Source organism: Kogia breviceps, chromosome 1 (genome assembly GCF_026419965.1).
Source record: "Kogia breviceps isolate mKogBre1 chromosome 1, mKogBre1 haplotype 1, whole genome shotgun sequence".
In the NCBI taxonomy this organism is placed as follows: Eukaryota; Metazoa; Chordata; class Mammalia; order Artiodactyla; family Physeteridae; genus Kogia; species Kogia breviceps.
This window is the reverse complement of record NC_081310.1, coordinates 153,644,837-153,658,766: the sequence shown is the minus strand read 5'-3', so window position 1 is coordinate 153,658,766 and position 13,930 is coordinate 153,644,837. Positions and strand designations below refer to the sequence as shown.

Here is a 13,930-nt window from a genome sequence, read left to right as displayed (position 1 = left end):
GAGCAGAGAGAGACAACGATTTGCTTTCAGCACCACTCACCTGCTGGTGGAAGAACTAGGATTGGAGCTCACAGATCTGGACTCTGAAAAAAATGCTTATTTCAGTATTTTTTAGCCAAGATGGTGTACAACTCTGAGGACTGCATCCTCCAGTGGGAACACTTTCTGGTGCTCTGTGGTCTACCCCTCCTCTCCCACCTCATTTTCTACTGACTTGTCTCTCCTCTCTCCTTCCACACTGACTTTTCAGTTATCCCTCAAATACACTCATTCCCCTACATACTTGCTTTCTGTCCAGAAAGCTCTTCTCCTGCTCCTTTCCATGTCTGCTTTATCACTTAATTCAAGTCTCTGCTCAAATGCCACCTCTTCACAGAGGAATTCTCTATCCCAATTAGCCTGTAGACCCTAAATAAAAGAGCCCCAATCCACTACCACCTAACATTCTCAATGCACTTGCTCTGCTATTTTCTTTATAGCACTTATTATTTCCTAATGTTATATATTTATTTGCTTATTTGATGTTATGTCTCTTTCACTATGATGTAGGGTTCATGAGGGCAGTCACTGAGTTTGTTTTGTTCATCATTGCGTCACCACAAAAACTATGCCTGGCACACAGTATATGCTCCATGAAAATATTCATTGATTGTCTACTATGTTCCAAGCACTGAGTTAGGGCCTGGCGGGCGGGGGGCAGGAATTTTGAGTCAAAAAGATATTCCCTCCTGCCTTCATGCAGTTTCTAGTCTAGTAAGGGACACATACATTGAGTAAATAATTATAGAAGTATATGGTAAGAGTGTGTAATCAGGAGAAGCAGACTAGTCTTGAGATTCTGGGATTATTTCCCCAAGGAGGTAAATTTCTGCATACACATCTGATGGATAAATGGGTGTAAACTAGGTGAAGAGATTGGAAGACCGGTGTTCCAACAGAGAAAACACGAATAATACGTTCTACCGGCAAGAAGGGGTAATGATGCAGGGCAGGTATCAGAAGGATGGGGAAGTGGGTGGAAATCAGACCGTGGGAGACTCCTCAGGACATGTTAAAGATTTTGGCCTTTATCCTGTGGGCCATGAAAAGCCATTGGAGGATTTTAATCACAGAGGTGATAAGTTCAGTTCTGTGCTTTTCAATGATCTATTTGGTGATTGTTTGAAGAATGATGGGCAAGAGAGTAGGGGAGGAATCAGAATGACTAGTTAGAGGTCACTGCAATAGATCCAGAGGGGAAGTGACAGTGGCTCATACTAGGGTGGAGACTGTGAAAGTGGAAAGAAATGGATGGACCAAGATCTTAGAGTTACACTTAATGGGATTTGGTCAAGGATCAAGATTGAGGAAGACGGTGTGTCAAGGATAACTCTCAGATTTTTTTTTTTTTTTTTACTTGTGAAATTGGATGAAAGGTAGTGATGGAGAGATGGAGAATCTTGGAAGAGGACAAGTTCATAAATGCTATTTTGGATGTGCCGAATTTGAGATGCTTTCGAGACATCTAAGTGCAGATATGAAATAGCAAGGAACATAGGTCCGGGGCCCAGGAAAGATGTATCTCTGCACTGGAGATACATGTGGCCCTCAAGGCTATAGGTGTATAAAGTGTAGAGGGTAGTCTGAGAAGAGGCCTACAGTGGTGCTTTATGAAACACCATCATTTAATGGCCAGGTGGAAAAAGATGGATATGAAAGGGCACAGAGAAGTGGCCAGAAATGAAGGAGAAACCAGGAGAAATGTGTCCCACTGAGGCTGAGGGTGGAAGGTATCCGTGGAGAAAGGCATGATCAGCAATGGTACACATGGCAGGGAGGTGGAGGAAAGGGTGCTGGGGTGGGCCTTTGTGGTTGATGACATCTAGGCCATTTGTGGACTAGTGAGGGCCATTCAAGTGGAACAGTGCAAAAAGAAACCAGATTAGAAGAGGTCAAAGGGAGAGTAACAATATTTGTAATGGAGATGGCAATAAAAGACAGAACTTTTAAGAAGAATAGGTGTGAAGTTAAGAGAGAGAAAGAGAAAAGGTTATAGTTGTTGGGAGAATGCGTGGGATCCCTGGTAGGTTATTTATCTATTGATTCAAAACTGAAGACTCGAGTATGTTTAAATGATGATGGGAAGGAACATCATCTCAAAGGACATGTTTCAAAGCCTATGTAAATGAACTGGCCTTGGCAAAGGAATTAAGACCACTCTCCTCTGTTGTAATTAGGAGGGCATAAGGGCAGGAAGGAAATATTTATTGTAGAGAGTGAGAAAATAAGTTAAACAGAGAGGCAATCCTTTTGAAGTTGGTGGTCATGCTAGTCTGTCCATTGAAGTGACCCTCCAGTCACCTGGGCAGCCATGAACGCCAAGTAAAGACTGATTCAGCTTATTCTAAACTGGGGTTGTTCTAGATGTAGGTGATAAAAAAACCAGAGAGACACTGAGTGAAGTAGGTCAGAGAAAGACAAATATCATACGATATCAATTATATGTGGAATCTAAAAAAAAAAAAAGGTACAAATGAACTTATTTACAAAACAGAAGTAGAGTCACAGATATAGAAAACAAGCTTATGGTTACCAAGGTTTATGCGGGGGAGAGATAAACTGGGAGATAGGGATTGACATATACACACTACTATATATAAAATAGATAGCTAATAAGAATCTACTGTATAGCACAGGGAACTCTACTCAATACTCTGTAATGGCCTATGTAGGAAAAGAATCTGAAAGAGTGGATATATATATATGTATAACTGATTCACTTTGCTGTACACCTGAAGGTAACACAACATTGTAAGTCAACTGTGCTCCAATAAAAGTTAAAACAACAACAACAAAATCAGAGAGGCAAGGAAGTTAAAGATTGTGACAAACGTGTTACAGACATTATGTTGAATAAAGAACACTTATCATTTTGTTTCCTGGTTGGACGGAAGACATTTTTTCTTTCATGCATTCTTATTTTGAGCATTTTTTTTTTAGGTGAGGTTTTAGGTTTCCCTGGGTCAATTTGGTTCACGTCCACACTTTATACTTCGACTGTGAACTGCTTTGAAGGAAGGGGTCGTAACTAATTCATATCTGCATTGTCAATGGCTGGCTAGGTATTTTTCACATTTTGGATCCCTGATAAATGATAACTAAGTGCATTGTATAAACTGATGCATGTGGAGAACATTTAGGCAGGGCAACTACCAATAAGACATTTAGCCATTCTTTAATAATAAAAATAATAATTACCACTATTCTTGATACTGATTTATGGTTTGATTCTCAAAATAAAACACACAGAGTGAGCTGAAAACCAGACTAAGTTCTGAAGGACAGATGTGGTCATTATTTTTTCGGTTCTCTTTGCTAAGGAGATGTTATTGCTCCTCCTTCCAGAGAAAGGAGAAAACGGGGAACCAACCAGACTAGATCACTTTAAAATTCTTCATTAGCACCCACACTGAATAAATTTCAATGGCAGGAGCCTTAACACAGCTCTCACTATCTGATGCACGGAAGATGAAGCCTGCCAATCTTGCAACATGTCTCATGATGAAGAAGGTCAACATATCAGAAAATAAAATCAGTGGCAGAGATTTCAAAGAAATTCATCCCGAGAGTTCTTCTCAATGAATGCAGTGCAAGATTGAAGAATTCAATTACATGAAAAAGAGGCCTTTTTAAAATACCATGCCCAGCTATTCGTTTTTTGTCATTGCTGACATGAAGGCATATTGTTAGCCATCAGGAAATCTCAACAAATTCATACATTCAGATCACAAGGGATTTGTTTGGTAGATGTATCAGAAATCTGGTCGCCTCTAGCTCCTCACCTAAGATTTCATTTCTGCCAAGGAGAATGTTATCAGTAATCAAACACAGAAAAATCTAACTCATTGCCACTGAGCTGCTTCATTCTTTTAGAAAAGAATCCTGCTTTTAATTCTGATGGAACATTATAATTAACTTTTTTGTTAAAATTTGGGGTTGACCAGTGGGATTTCTTCTCTCTTAGAAAGTAGAGATGGTGAAGGGTTGTCCAAGTACATTCTGGAAAGCAGTAGCCTTTGTATGAAGAGCCTTAAAAATTCATCTTATCTTTTCTCCTAATAAATCAAAATCTAGGGGTTAAGTCAAAGGAAATAATATTTTAGACTCTAAAACATAAAGCTTAACTTATATAATTGTTCACTGCCACTTGTTGTGTAGTGATCTCCTGTAAGACTAACAGCCATAACTCCCTTACATCCTGGCATATGTGTTCCCTCACAAGATAACTTCAACACTCTTGCTATCCAGAGGTAGAATCTATTTTTCTATCCCTTGATTTTGGACTGGTTTTTTGACTTGTCTTGACCAAAAGAATGTGATGCAAGTAGAGTTTCACTGGTTTTTAGACCTCAAGAGGTCTTGGAGTTTCGTTGGCCCTCCTGTCATGCCACCCTGACATCTCCAGGTAGGGAAGCCAGTCTAGCTTACAAGAGGATAAAAGGCATTGAGGAGAAGAAAGGCCCCCCAGTGCTCAGCCAGCATCAATTGCCAGGCATAGGAATATGGTCATCTTGGACCTTCAAACTCAGCTGACCCTCTAGCTGATAGCAACTGCTTGAGTGAGTCCAAGGTAAACCAGTAGAATCCACCCAGCCACCCAACAGAAACATGAGAAATAATAAAGAAATGTTGTTTTAGGGCATTTAAGTTTTAGGATGAGACACTCAAAGTGAGGCATACTTGACACACCAAAAAAATGGAAATAATAAACAGTATTGGAATGGTTAAATAAATTATGCTATACTCACATGATGGAATATCATGCAGATATCACAAGTTATTATGGCAGAGAGTTTTTGGTGGTCTGGGAATGTGCTTGTGTTACAATGTTTAGTAAAAAGCAGTATGAAAAATTTTATATATCATGGGCTCTCATTAAGTAACAGAGAAAACAGCTGGAGAAAAGATACCAAACATTTCAAGGGCTACTAATGATTAAATCAGTTATATCTTCTAACTTGTGTTTTCTCCTAGTCTGTTCTTTTTAGTTGTATTTCAGCTTCCTCCCTTTGTTCAAGCCAACAATCATAAATGCTTGTTAAAACAGTGGGTCCCAAATTGAGGCAGAACCTTTGCTAGTGTTTTTAGTAAAGATCATTACCAATATTTATACTGTCCTGCCGAACCTCCTTCTCTCACAGCTCTTCTCTCTCTGCAGTGTCAGTGGGAAACATGGAAATTAAAGAAGCCCGCTGGGTAGGACAGTCACTTGTGGAAAATTTAATCTGGGAAAAATATTTAAAGAGGGATCAATAAAGAATATGTTTCAGGTTAGGAAGCATATTCTAGTTTAGTTTCTTTCATAGCACTTAGCCTTTCTTTGATGTCAGGTTTTCTATCTGTCTGTTTATTTGTACATCTCTCCATCTAGCATGCTAAGTCTGGGATTTTATCTATCTGGTTCCTGCTATACCCTGATCATAGAACAATGTTAGCCATAGAATAGCACTTTAAATAAATATTCATTGAGTGAATAAACAATGTAATAGACCAAAAACGGGCTTCATATTCAGCAAGTCTCTTTCAGATGAAAATGTAGTGGAGAAAATCCTGGTCTTAGAGTCTACTACTCTAGAGTCTACCTACTCTAGAAGTTCTTTAATTTTGGACAAATCCTCTCACTTCTTTGTGTCTAAATTCCTTGCTATGAAGGAATTTAGAAGAGGGAATGCAAAAATTTACCCTCAAAAGGTAGACGAAAGAGTAAGTGAAATTTATGAGAAAGTAGACAGTAAATCCTGGACAATTTTAAACTAGTAATAATAGGTGGCACTTGTCTATGTGTCAAGAGCATTACATGCATTAACTCTTGTCCTTGTTGCTATAGGATGTTGGTATTTATGTTTCCCACTTTACAGATGAGGAAACTAAGCCTTATAGAGACTTAGGCAAGATAGACCAGCTAGGAAGAAGAGGTAGAATGCAACCTTGGTAGAGTTTCTTTGTTGGCTCCAAATCACATACTCATTCTAATATAATAATAATTGCATTTGATAACTCTTGCAGATAAATGCTACTACCGTGATACAAGAATGTTAAGATTCTTCTCTCTTTGCTCCTTTTCTGACAAACTCAGATTCTCGAGATTGACAACATAGGATGCTCTAGTCAAATTCCTGAACTTCTCCTTAGGGCACTCTCCTTGGATCCCTTCTCTTTTATTGCCCCAGGATTCAGACTGTACATTCTAAAAAGAAAAGAAATGCAAGAGCCATATTGTTTCTCAATCTCCAGGTCCTGCCAGTTTAATATGTACTCATTTCTCTTATCTAAACTGACACTGCCCTGGTGTGGCCCCTAAAGTCTCTCCCCTGGACCTTTGCTGTTCCTTCCTAATGAGTCATTTTGCTTCTTGTCTCACCCCTCCCACCTGTCACCTGCACTATGTCAAAATGACCCATCTCTAACTCTGACCTTACCATGTCACTCCCTCTTTCCTATCATTTACAAGGAAGTCCAATCAACCTAGCAGAATATACATGACACTCTTAAGACTGAGTCCTTTGTCTTGGTTGTTAGTCCCACACTACTCATTCCCTGCCTGGCAATGTCTGGCTGACTGCTTACCATCCCTCTCACATGGGCCTATTTCTCTTCCTGGTGTGTTTACTCAGGGTTACCACAAATTTTACTCATAATTCCCTTCCAGCCACCAGGACTCAGCTCAGGTGTCACCTCATCCAAGAGGTTCTGCCCAATCCCACAGCTGAATTGGGTACCCCTCTTTCCTGCTCTTAATACCCTCTGCTTATCTATTTCATCTACCAGAAGGTGAGCCCCGGGCTAGCAAAGGAATCCTGTCATTGCTGTCCATGAAGTGAGAATGATATTGGGACCTACACTTTGTAGGATTATTATAAGGGTTAAACAACTCAGCACATGTAAAGTGCTTAGAATAGTGTATACAACAGCAGTACTCATGGGAAGCACTCAGAAAATGTTTGGTATCATCTTAATATTTTCAGAAACCTGTACCACATCTGGCACATAGGAGGCACTAAAGTAAATATTTGCTGATTTTGAGGCATCAAATTGTCTATACTGTCAACGTTGTTTAACAATTTCATAATGAATTCTTAGCGTCTCCACTGCGTGTCCTTAAAATAAGAAAACAATTTAAAAATTGTCCATTTCGGGCTTCCCTGGTGGCGCAGTGGTTGAGAGTCTGCCTGCCGATGCAGGGGACACGGGTTCGTGCCCCGGTCCGGGAAGATCCCACGTGCCACGGAGCAGCTGGGCCCGTGAGCCATGGCCGCTGAGCCTGTGCATCCGGAGCCTGTACTCCGCAACGGGAGAGGCCACAACAGTAAGAGGCCCGCGTACCACAAAACAAACAAACAAACAAACAAATTGTCCATTTCAACACAAGGAACCAGGATTCCTTGGAGGAATAGCTGATTTTGGTCTGGGGCAAGCAATATACAAGATGAGCCCAAAGCACCTTATAGCACCAGAACGTTAGGAAGTGCCAAAACAAAACAAAGCAAAACACATGCAATGATGGGGTATCGAAAGGATATGAAAGCCAACTGAAAGAGCTTCTACTGGTCCAAAAAAAAAAAAAAAAAAAAAAAATCTGAGCAACAAAATAAATAAAAGAGTATTAGATTTTTAACACAAAATATAAAATAAATATCCATAAGTCCATACTGATATAAATAAGTGACAATATATAAATAAATGAGAGGGAATAGAGAAATGTCTTGTGCAGAAGAATTTCAAATTATTTCTGTAAATACTTTGCCCTCAAAGAGGTGGAGCAAAACTCCATACTCCTTGAGTTTGGGTGGGGCCTGGTGACTTCCTTCCATAGAGTACAGTAAAGAAAAGGAGCAAATAGGAGTGACTTCAAAGTGGAGAAGCCAGGCCAACACCATCTCGGCCAGGTGATCATGGCCAACATCAATATGGGTAAGTCTTGATAATACGTACCTTTGATGGGATGTAATGAAAATGGTACGTCATCTTTGTGGGGTTCCTCCCCAAAACCTATAACTTGAGTCTAACTGTGAGAAAAACATCAGACAAAACCTAATTGAGGGACTGAGAAACATTCTACAAAATACCTGAAGAGTATTCCTCAAAACTGCTAAAGTCATCAAAACCATGGAAAGTCTGAGGAAATTGTCACAGCCAAGAGGATCCTAAGGAGACCTGAGGACTAAATGTTACATAGTATCCTGGACAGGATTCTGGAACAGAAAAAGGACATGAGGTAAAAACTAGGGCTATCTGAGTAAAGTATGGACTTTGTTAATGATAATGTATTAATTGGTTCATTGATTGTGACAAATATACCATACTACGATAAGACGATAATGGTAGAACAAACTGGGTGTGGGTTATATGGGAACTCTCTGTACAATCTTTCTATAAATATAAAACTATCCTAAAATAATTTTATTTTTTTTTTTTTTTTTTTTTTTTTTTTGGTGGTACGCGGGCCTCTCACTGTTGTGGCCTCTCCCGTTGCGGAGCGCAGGCTCCGGACGCACAGGCTCAGCGGCCATGGCTCACGGGCCCAGCCGCTCCGCGGCACGCGGGATCTTCCCGGACCGGGGCACGAACCCGTGTCCCCTGCATCGGCAGGCGGATTCTCAACCACTGCGCCACCAGGGAAGCCCAATAATTTTATTTTTTAAAAAGTGTCTATTACATACCAGACACTCTGCAAGATATATTTCACTCATTAGCTAATTTAATTCTTACAGCAACAGATGAGAATATTGAGTCTCAAAGAAACTAAGAGATTTGTCTAAGGTCACACAGCTAATAAATCTCAGAACCAGGATTCAAGCCTGGAAATATCTGCCTCCAAACTTCATGATCATTTGATGACATGGTATGGAGACTCTAGGACAAGAAGGATTCTTCCTGAGGAGTGCAAGTGGCCAGAGAAGGCAGTGGGTATCTTCGTGCAAGATGAGGATGAGAGTGTTAGTGATTAGCATAGCATAGATGTTCAATACTTTTGATTTCCTTCCATAATTCTTGCACGTCTAGGTTTCTTGACTAACTAATATTCTTATTTTGATGCTTTTACTTTAGGAATGACAACTTAATTTCTTAAGCAACTTGCTTATCCACTCTAAGAAATAAGTTTTGGAACAACATCTCATTTTCCACTTTGCTTTTCCTTAGAGAAGACTTTCACTGCATTTTTGGCTTGGTAACTTTGGCTTAGAGGAAGCCTTTCTTGATGTGCCAGAATCCTCCCGAGCACAGCAGGGCTGCTGAAATTGTTTGACTTTGCATTGCATTGTTAAGAAATAAAATAAGAAAAAAAAATGCAAGAAAGTGGGAAAATTTTGCATCAAGATCCAACTTCATTTATACCCTTTCTATTGGAGCATTGATCAGTCTCTTTTAAGTCTTTAAAAATGAAACTTGGAAAAAGAAATTAGTTTCTAATAAGTTTTGATTATTCTTCCCTGGTGGATTCACACTGTTTTATCATCAGTGTTTTTTCCCCCCTTTTATGTTTTCTGGGCTTCTGGCATGAGTTTTACCTCATGGAATGAAGCGAACAAAACTAGTCTCTATACATACACGCAACCAAAGATTTTCTTCCCAGTATATATTTATTGAGTCGGTGTATGACTCTTTCTCTCCCTGTGTGTGTGTGTGTGTGTGTGGAGAGAAAGAATAACAACATCCAATTGATTTACCACATTGAGTCCAACCAATGGTCTTATATTCAACCACTAGGGCAGGGAACTTCCACCCATGCCCATTCCACCCCATTGGCTTCCCCCTGGAATTCCTACCTTTTTAACTACCTGCTCTGCTGGCCCTCTTGCATTTCAAACTTACAGGCTCCACAATTTTCTCACTTGTCTATCCCTGTTCTCCCAGTTTCTATACATCGCACCCATGTCACCACCGTTATCCAGGTGGGAAGTTTAGAGGGGCCTTGGACTCTTTCCCTAGGCACACTCCCTTTCTCTGTTCAATCGCAAACGCCTCCTTCCCCTCCTCTCTAATTGATCCAAGGTCCTCATTATTTCTCACCTGGATCTTTTCAATGATCTCCTAATTAGTCTCCTCACCTCCAGGATTTCCTGTCCATAACCTATCTTCCATCCTCCCACTGGTTTAATTTCCCTAAAGCACAGCTCTAAGCCTGTAGCCCCATTGCTAAAACAGTTAAATGGCTCCCCACTGCCTCCAGGATAAATGCCAAAATCCTTATCTTGGCATTCAAGGCCCTTCCCCATCTGGCCCTAAACAACCTTTCCAGACTTATCTCCTATTACTGCCCTACATGAATTTTCTATTCCAGCCAAATTGATCCACTTATTACTTCATGTCTATGCAGTCTCTGATTATGAGTCTCTCTGCTCAAGTGAATTTTGCTTTTTGGATAGGCTTATTCATTCCTCTCTGTTTGCTGTTAAAGGTAAGCCCACCTAACCCACAAGGTTACTTCTGGCCACCCAGCCCCAACTAATTACCTGTCCTGTTAATTTTGCCTTTTATGTTTACCATTTTGGTGCATGTTCTACGTTTCCACCTCAACTATGAACCTCTCAAGGACAGTAATGGCAGATGCGGTGGACACTTTCAGTGAGCTGGCTCTCTATCAGTTTGTCTTGAAAAGAAAGGCATGAGGGCCTGAGTTATGAGATAAATCTGGCAGCTGTCCTCACAATGTACTCAGCATCATTCTTTCCCTCTGGCAAGTGGGGGTCTGCAGCAACTAAGTCCTTCGCTTTCCTTCTGTCCTTGAGGTTCAGCTCTCCTCCAGGAAGCTTCATGGTCTCTTTTGTAACGGGCTTCTGCATCTACAAGTGAACTTATCCATTGGTTTCCAAGATGTGCTCAGAGATATCTGAATTCCAGTGGAAGATTCTAAGTTGTCTTAAATGGGAGGGGCCTTCATCCCTTTCCTACCTCTTTCCCTCCGTTGATAACCCACTCCAACACACACACACACACACACACACACACACACACACACACATGCACACTCCCTCCTGAGTCTGATTTCAATGAACTTCTACCACAATGATTCAAAAATATAGTGAACCTAAGAATCGTCTGAAGAACTTGTTAAATATGTAGATCCCTGTGTCCTACACCTAGATATTAGGATTCAGTAGGTCCGGACTGTGACACAAGAACACGTACTTTTAACAAGCTCCCTGGCTGATTCTGGTCTGAGAACCACACTTTGAAAATCACTGTTTTACATTCTGGCCTTCATTCCTGCCCACTGGCACTTTCGATCTGGACCACTTTCTATTTCTGAAAATGTCTCTGAACATTCCAACCATTGTGCCCTTTGCTCCAGTTCTGCTTCAACAGCAGTGACTTTCCTTCTAGCCCCATCTCTCAAAATTCTACCCACCCACAGGAATGCACGGCTCATGAGGGCAGGGACGTTTATCCATGTTGTTCAGTGTATCCTCAGCACCTAGAATAGTGCCTGGCACATAGGAGATGCTAAAAAATCTTTGTGGAAGGAAGGAGCGAATCTGTTAAGAGGGAAATCAAGTGCCATTGCTTCCTCGAAGCAGTTCTTGATCACTTCCAAAAGAAATGGTTGCATGTTCTCAATCTTAGCACCTTTTTCCTTGTACTTGATCTTATGGGTTGGCAAACTCTTTTCTATAAAGGGCCAGATAAACATTTTAGGCTTTGTGGGACATACAGACACTGTTGAAACCATTAAGTTCTGAAGGTGTAGTGCAGAAGCAGCCAAAAACAATATGGAAACAAATGATCATGGTTGTGTTGCAATAAAACTTTATTTATAAAAACCACACAGACGGTGGGCTGGATTTGACCCATAGACTGTACTTTACTGACCCCTGCTCTATTAATTTATGTATAAAATATCTCTCTTTGGTTAGATTCCTAGATTATAAATTCCTTGAGGCAGAGACAGAATCTTATTAGGAAATAAATGTGTGTCTGTGTACATGTGCATGTGGGTCTGTGTTCATGTATGTTCACATACATATATACATTTATATATGTAGATACACATACAAAGCACAGACACACATATCGAGTGCTTGCGAATGTATTATTTAACTTCTTTGATCCTCAGTTTTCTCATTGCTAAGACCTCATTCTAGGATACTAGAGATGAAGTGCCTGACATAGTCCTTAACCTATAACATATGCTCAATGAGTCTTACTTTCCTTCCTTTTTTCCCTTAAAACAGCACTGCCATCCCCTATACAGTGCACTCAGCAAACATTTGTTGTGGGCCTACAATGTCAAAGGACTACACGTGGAACTCAGTGAAATTCTGAGGTGAACGAGAAGAGTGCTGGGAGAGTGGCACTCATTCTAGATCAGGAGTCAGAGATGTGTGACCTAGTCCCAACTCTACTCACTCCTTCCCCAGCACATTGACTTTCCCATTCTTGGAGACAGCCATTCCATACCTTTTCATATGAATGTCTCATTCTATCCTTTAGGGCTCAGCTTAATCGTCCCTTTTTCAAAGACCCCTCCCATGACCACCTTCGCTAAAATAATACCATAACGTGCAAGTGTTCTATTTGATACTCCTCTGTTTATTTCCTTCATAGACATTATCACAAGTTATTCATTGTTTATTAATTACCTCATTTTTTTTTCTAGTTTGTGGCCTGTCTTTCATTGACGAATGTAAGTTCCATGAGGGAAAGACTTTGCCATAATCACTGTAGAGTCCTAACACTTAATCCAATGCCTAGCACATGGTAGCAGCTCAATAAATATTTGTTAAATGAACTGATGACACGTTCTCATCTCCAGACCTCCACCCAGCCATTTGGGACACCTCTCCTTTCTTTGTCTGCTTGGCAAAGCTACTTTTGTTATCCAGATTCACCCTAAAAAGCACCTTCTCTGTGTTTCTATTCCTCTGGGAGGTGGCCGCTCCTCCTTCTGTGCCTTCATGCTTTTTGTCCCCACCTCTGTGACAGCACTAGTAATAATAACAATCACTCCTGTTTATCGAGCATCACTCCACATGCAGTGCCAAGAGTTTTAAAAACATTGTCTAACTCAAAATATACAACCTCACTAGGAGATAGGAAGTATGCCCTTCATTATACAGACGATAAAACTGAGTCCCAGAGAATTTAAGCAACTTGTCCAAGGTCACAAACTAAGGCAGAACCAGAGATTCAAACCCAAGTCTGTCTAATTCCAAAGCTCTTATTCTTCAGCACTGAGCTACAGCTTATACCTTCTTGCATTGTACTTTCTTACATAGCTGTCTCTCCCAACCTTTCTGAGAGCAGCTCTGAACATCTGCAGGATCTAGAACCCCACTAGGAACAGAGCTGGTGTTTAAGAAATATTTGTGGAACAAATAAATCTGTCATCCACAAGTTTATCGAACACTTTCTGAACTTAATAATACATATTAACAGCCAGGAAGGAAAAGAGCAAAAGAAAGAAATTCAGTTGGATAGCTCCAAGAAGGAGGTACACAAAATAGCTAAGTGAGCTAAGTGTGTGGAGTCCCAGACTGGATGCTTTTCACACCAAAGACAATACCAAGGTCACTGCCAAAGAAGACAGACATTATGTAATTAGGGAACACACTGCCAGCAATTACTCCAGAAGCTATTTCAAATTGAAACATGCCGGTGTTTGCTCATGTCCCTGTTCACACAAACAAAAGGCTTACATCTTGGAAACTGCTTTTCTTTGTTTGTTTTTAACAGCTCAAGGCATTCTTTGCTTGGCAGCCAGTGGCACAATCTTGCTGCAAGCGCCACCAGGACCCCAGCTTTTGCTGTGGACTGTCGGAAGGAAATGAGGAGGTAAATGAGATGCCTGGTTTGTGCCTGGGGCATGGTGATTGGATGGTGTCATGAGACAATGGAGCCTATGGGCTCCTGCCTCCTGGGGTACAACCCAACTTTGCAGATGGCAAAACGG

The 13,930-nt window shown here is 40.7% G+C and overlaps 1 protein-coding gene across 14 annotated transcripts in view; it reads right to left on the bottom strand.

Moving 5' to 3' along the window:
- Positions 1-13,930, bottom strand: part of DAB1 (DAB adaptor protein 1) — a 1,205,719-nt gene that overhangs the window by 486,679 nt on the left and 705,110 nt on the right. Inside the window, exon 4 of one of the 14 annotated variants that reach the window (XM_067006927.1) lies at positions 41-83. The exons of the other annotated variants lie outside the window; for them this stretch is intronic. The gene's annotated coding sequence lies outside the window, so the exon portion shown is untranslated. The remainder of the gene's footprint in view (positions 1-40; positions 84-13,930) is intronic. 14 annotated transcript variants of the gene reach the window in all.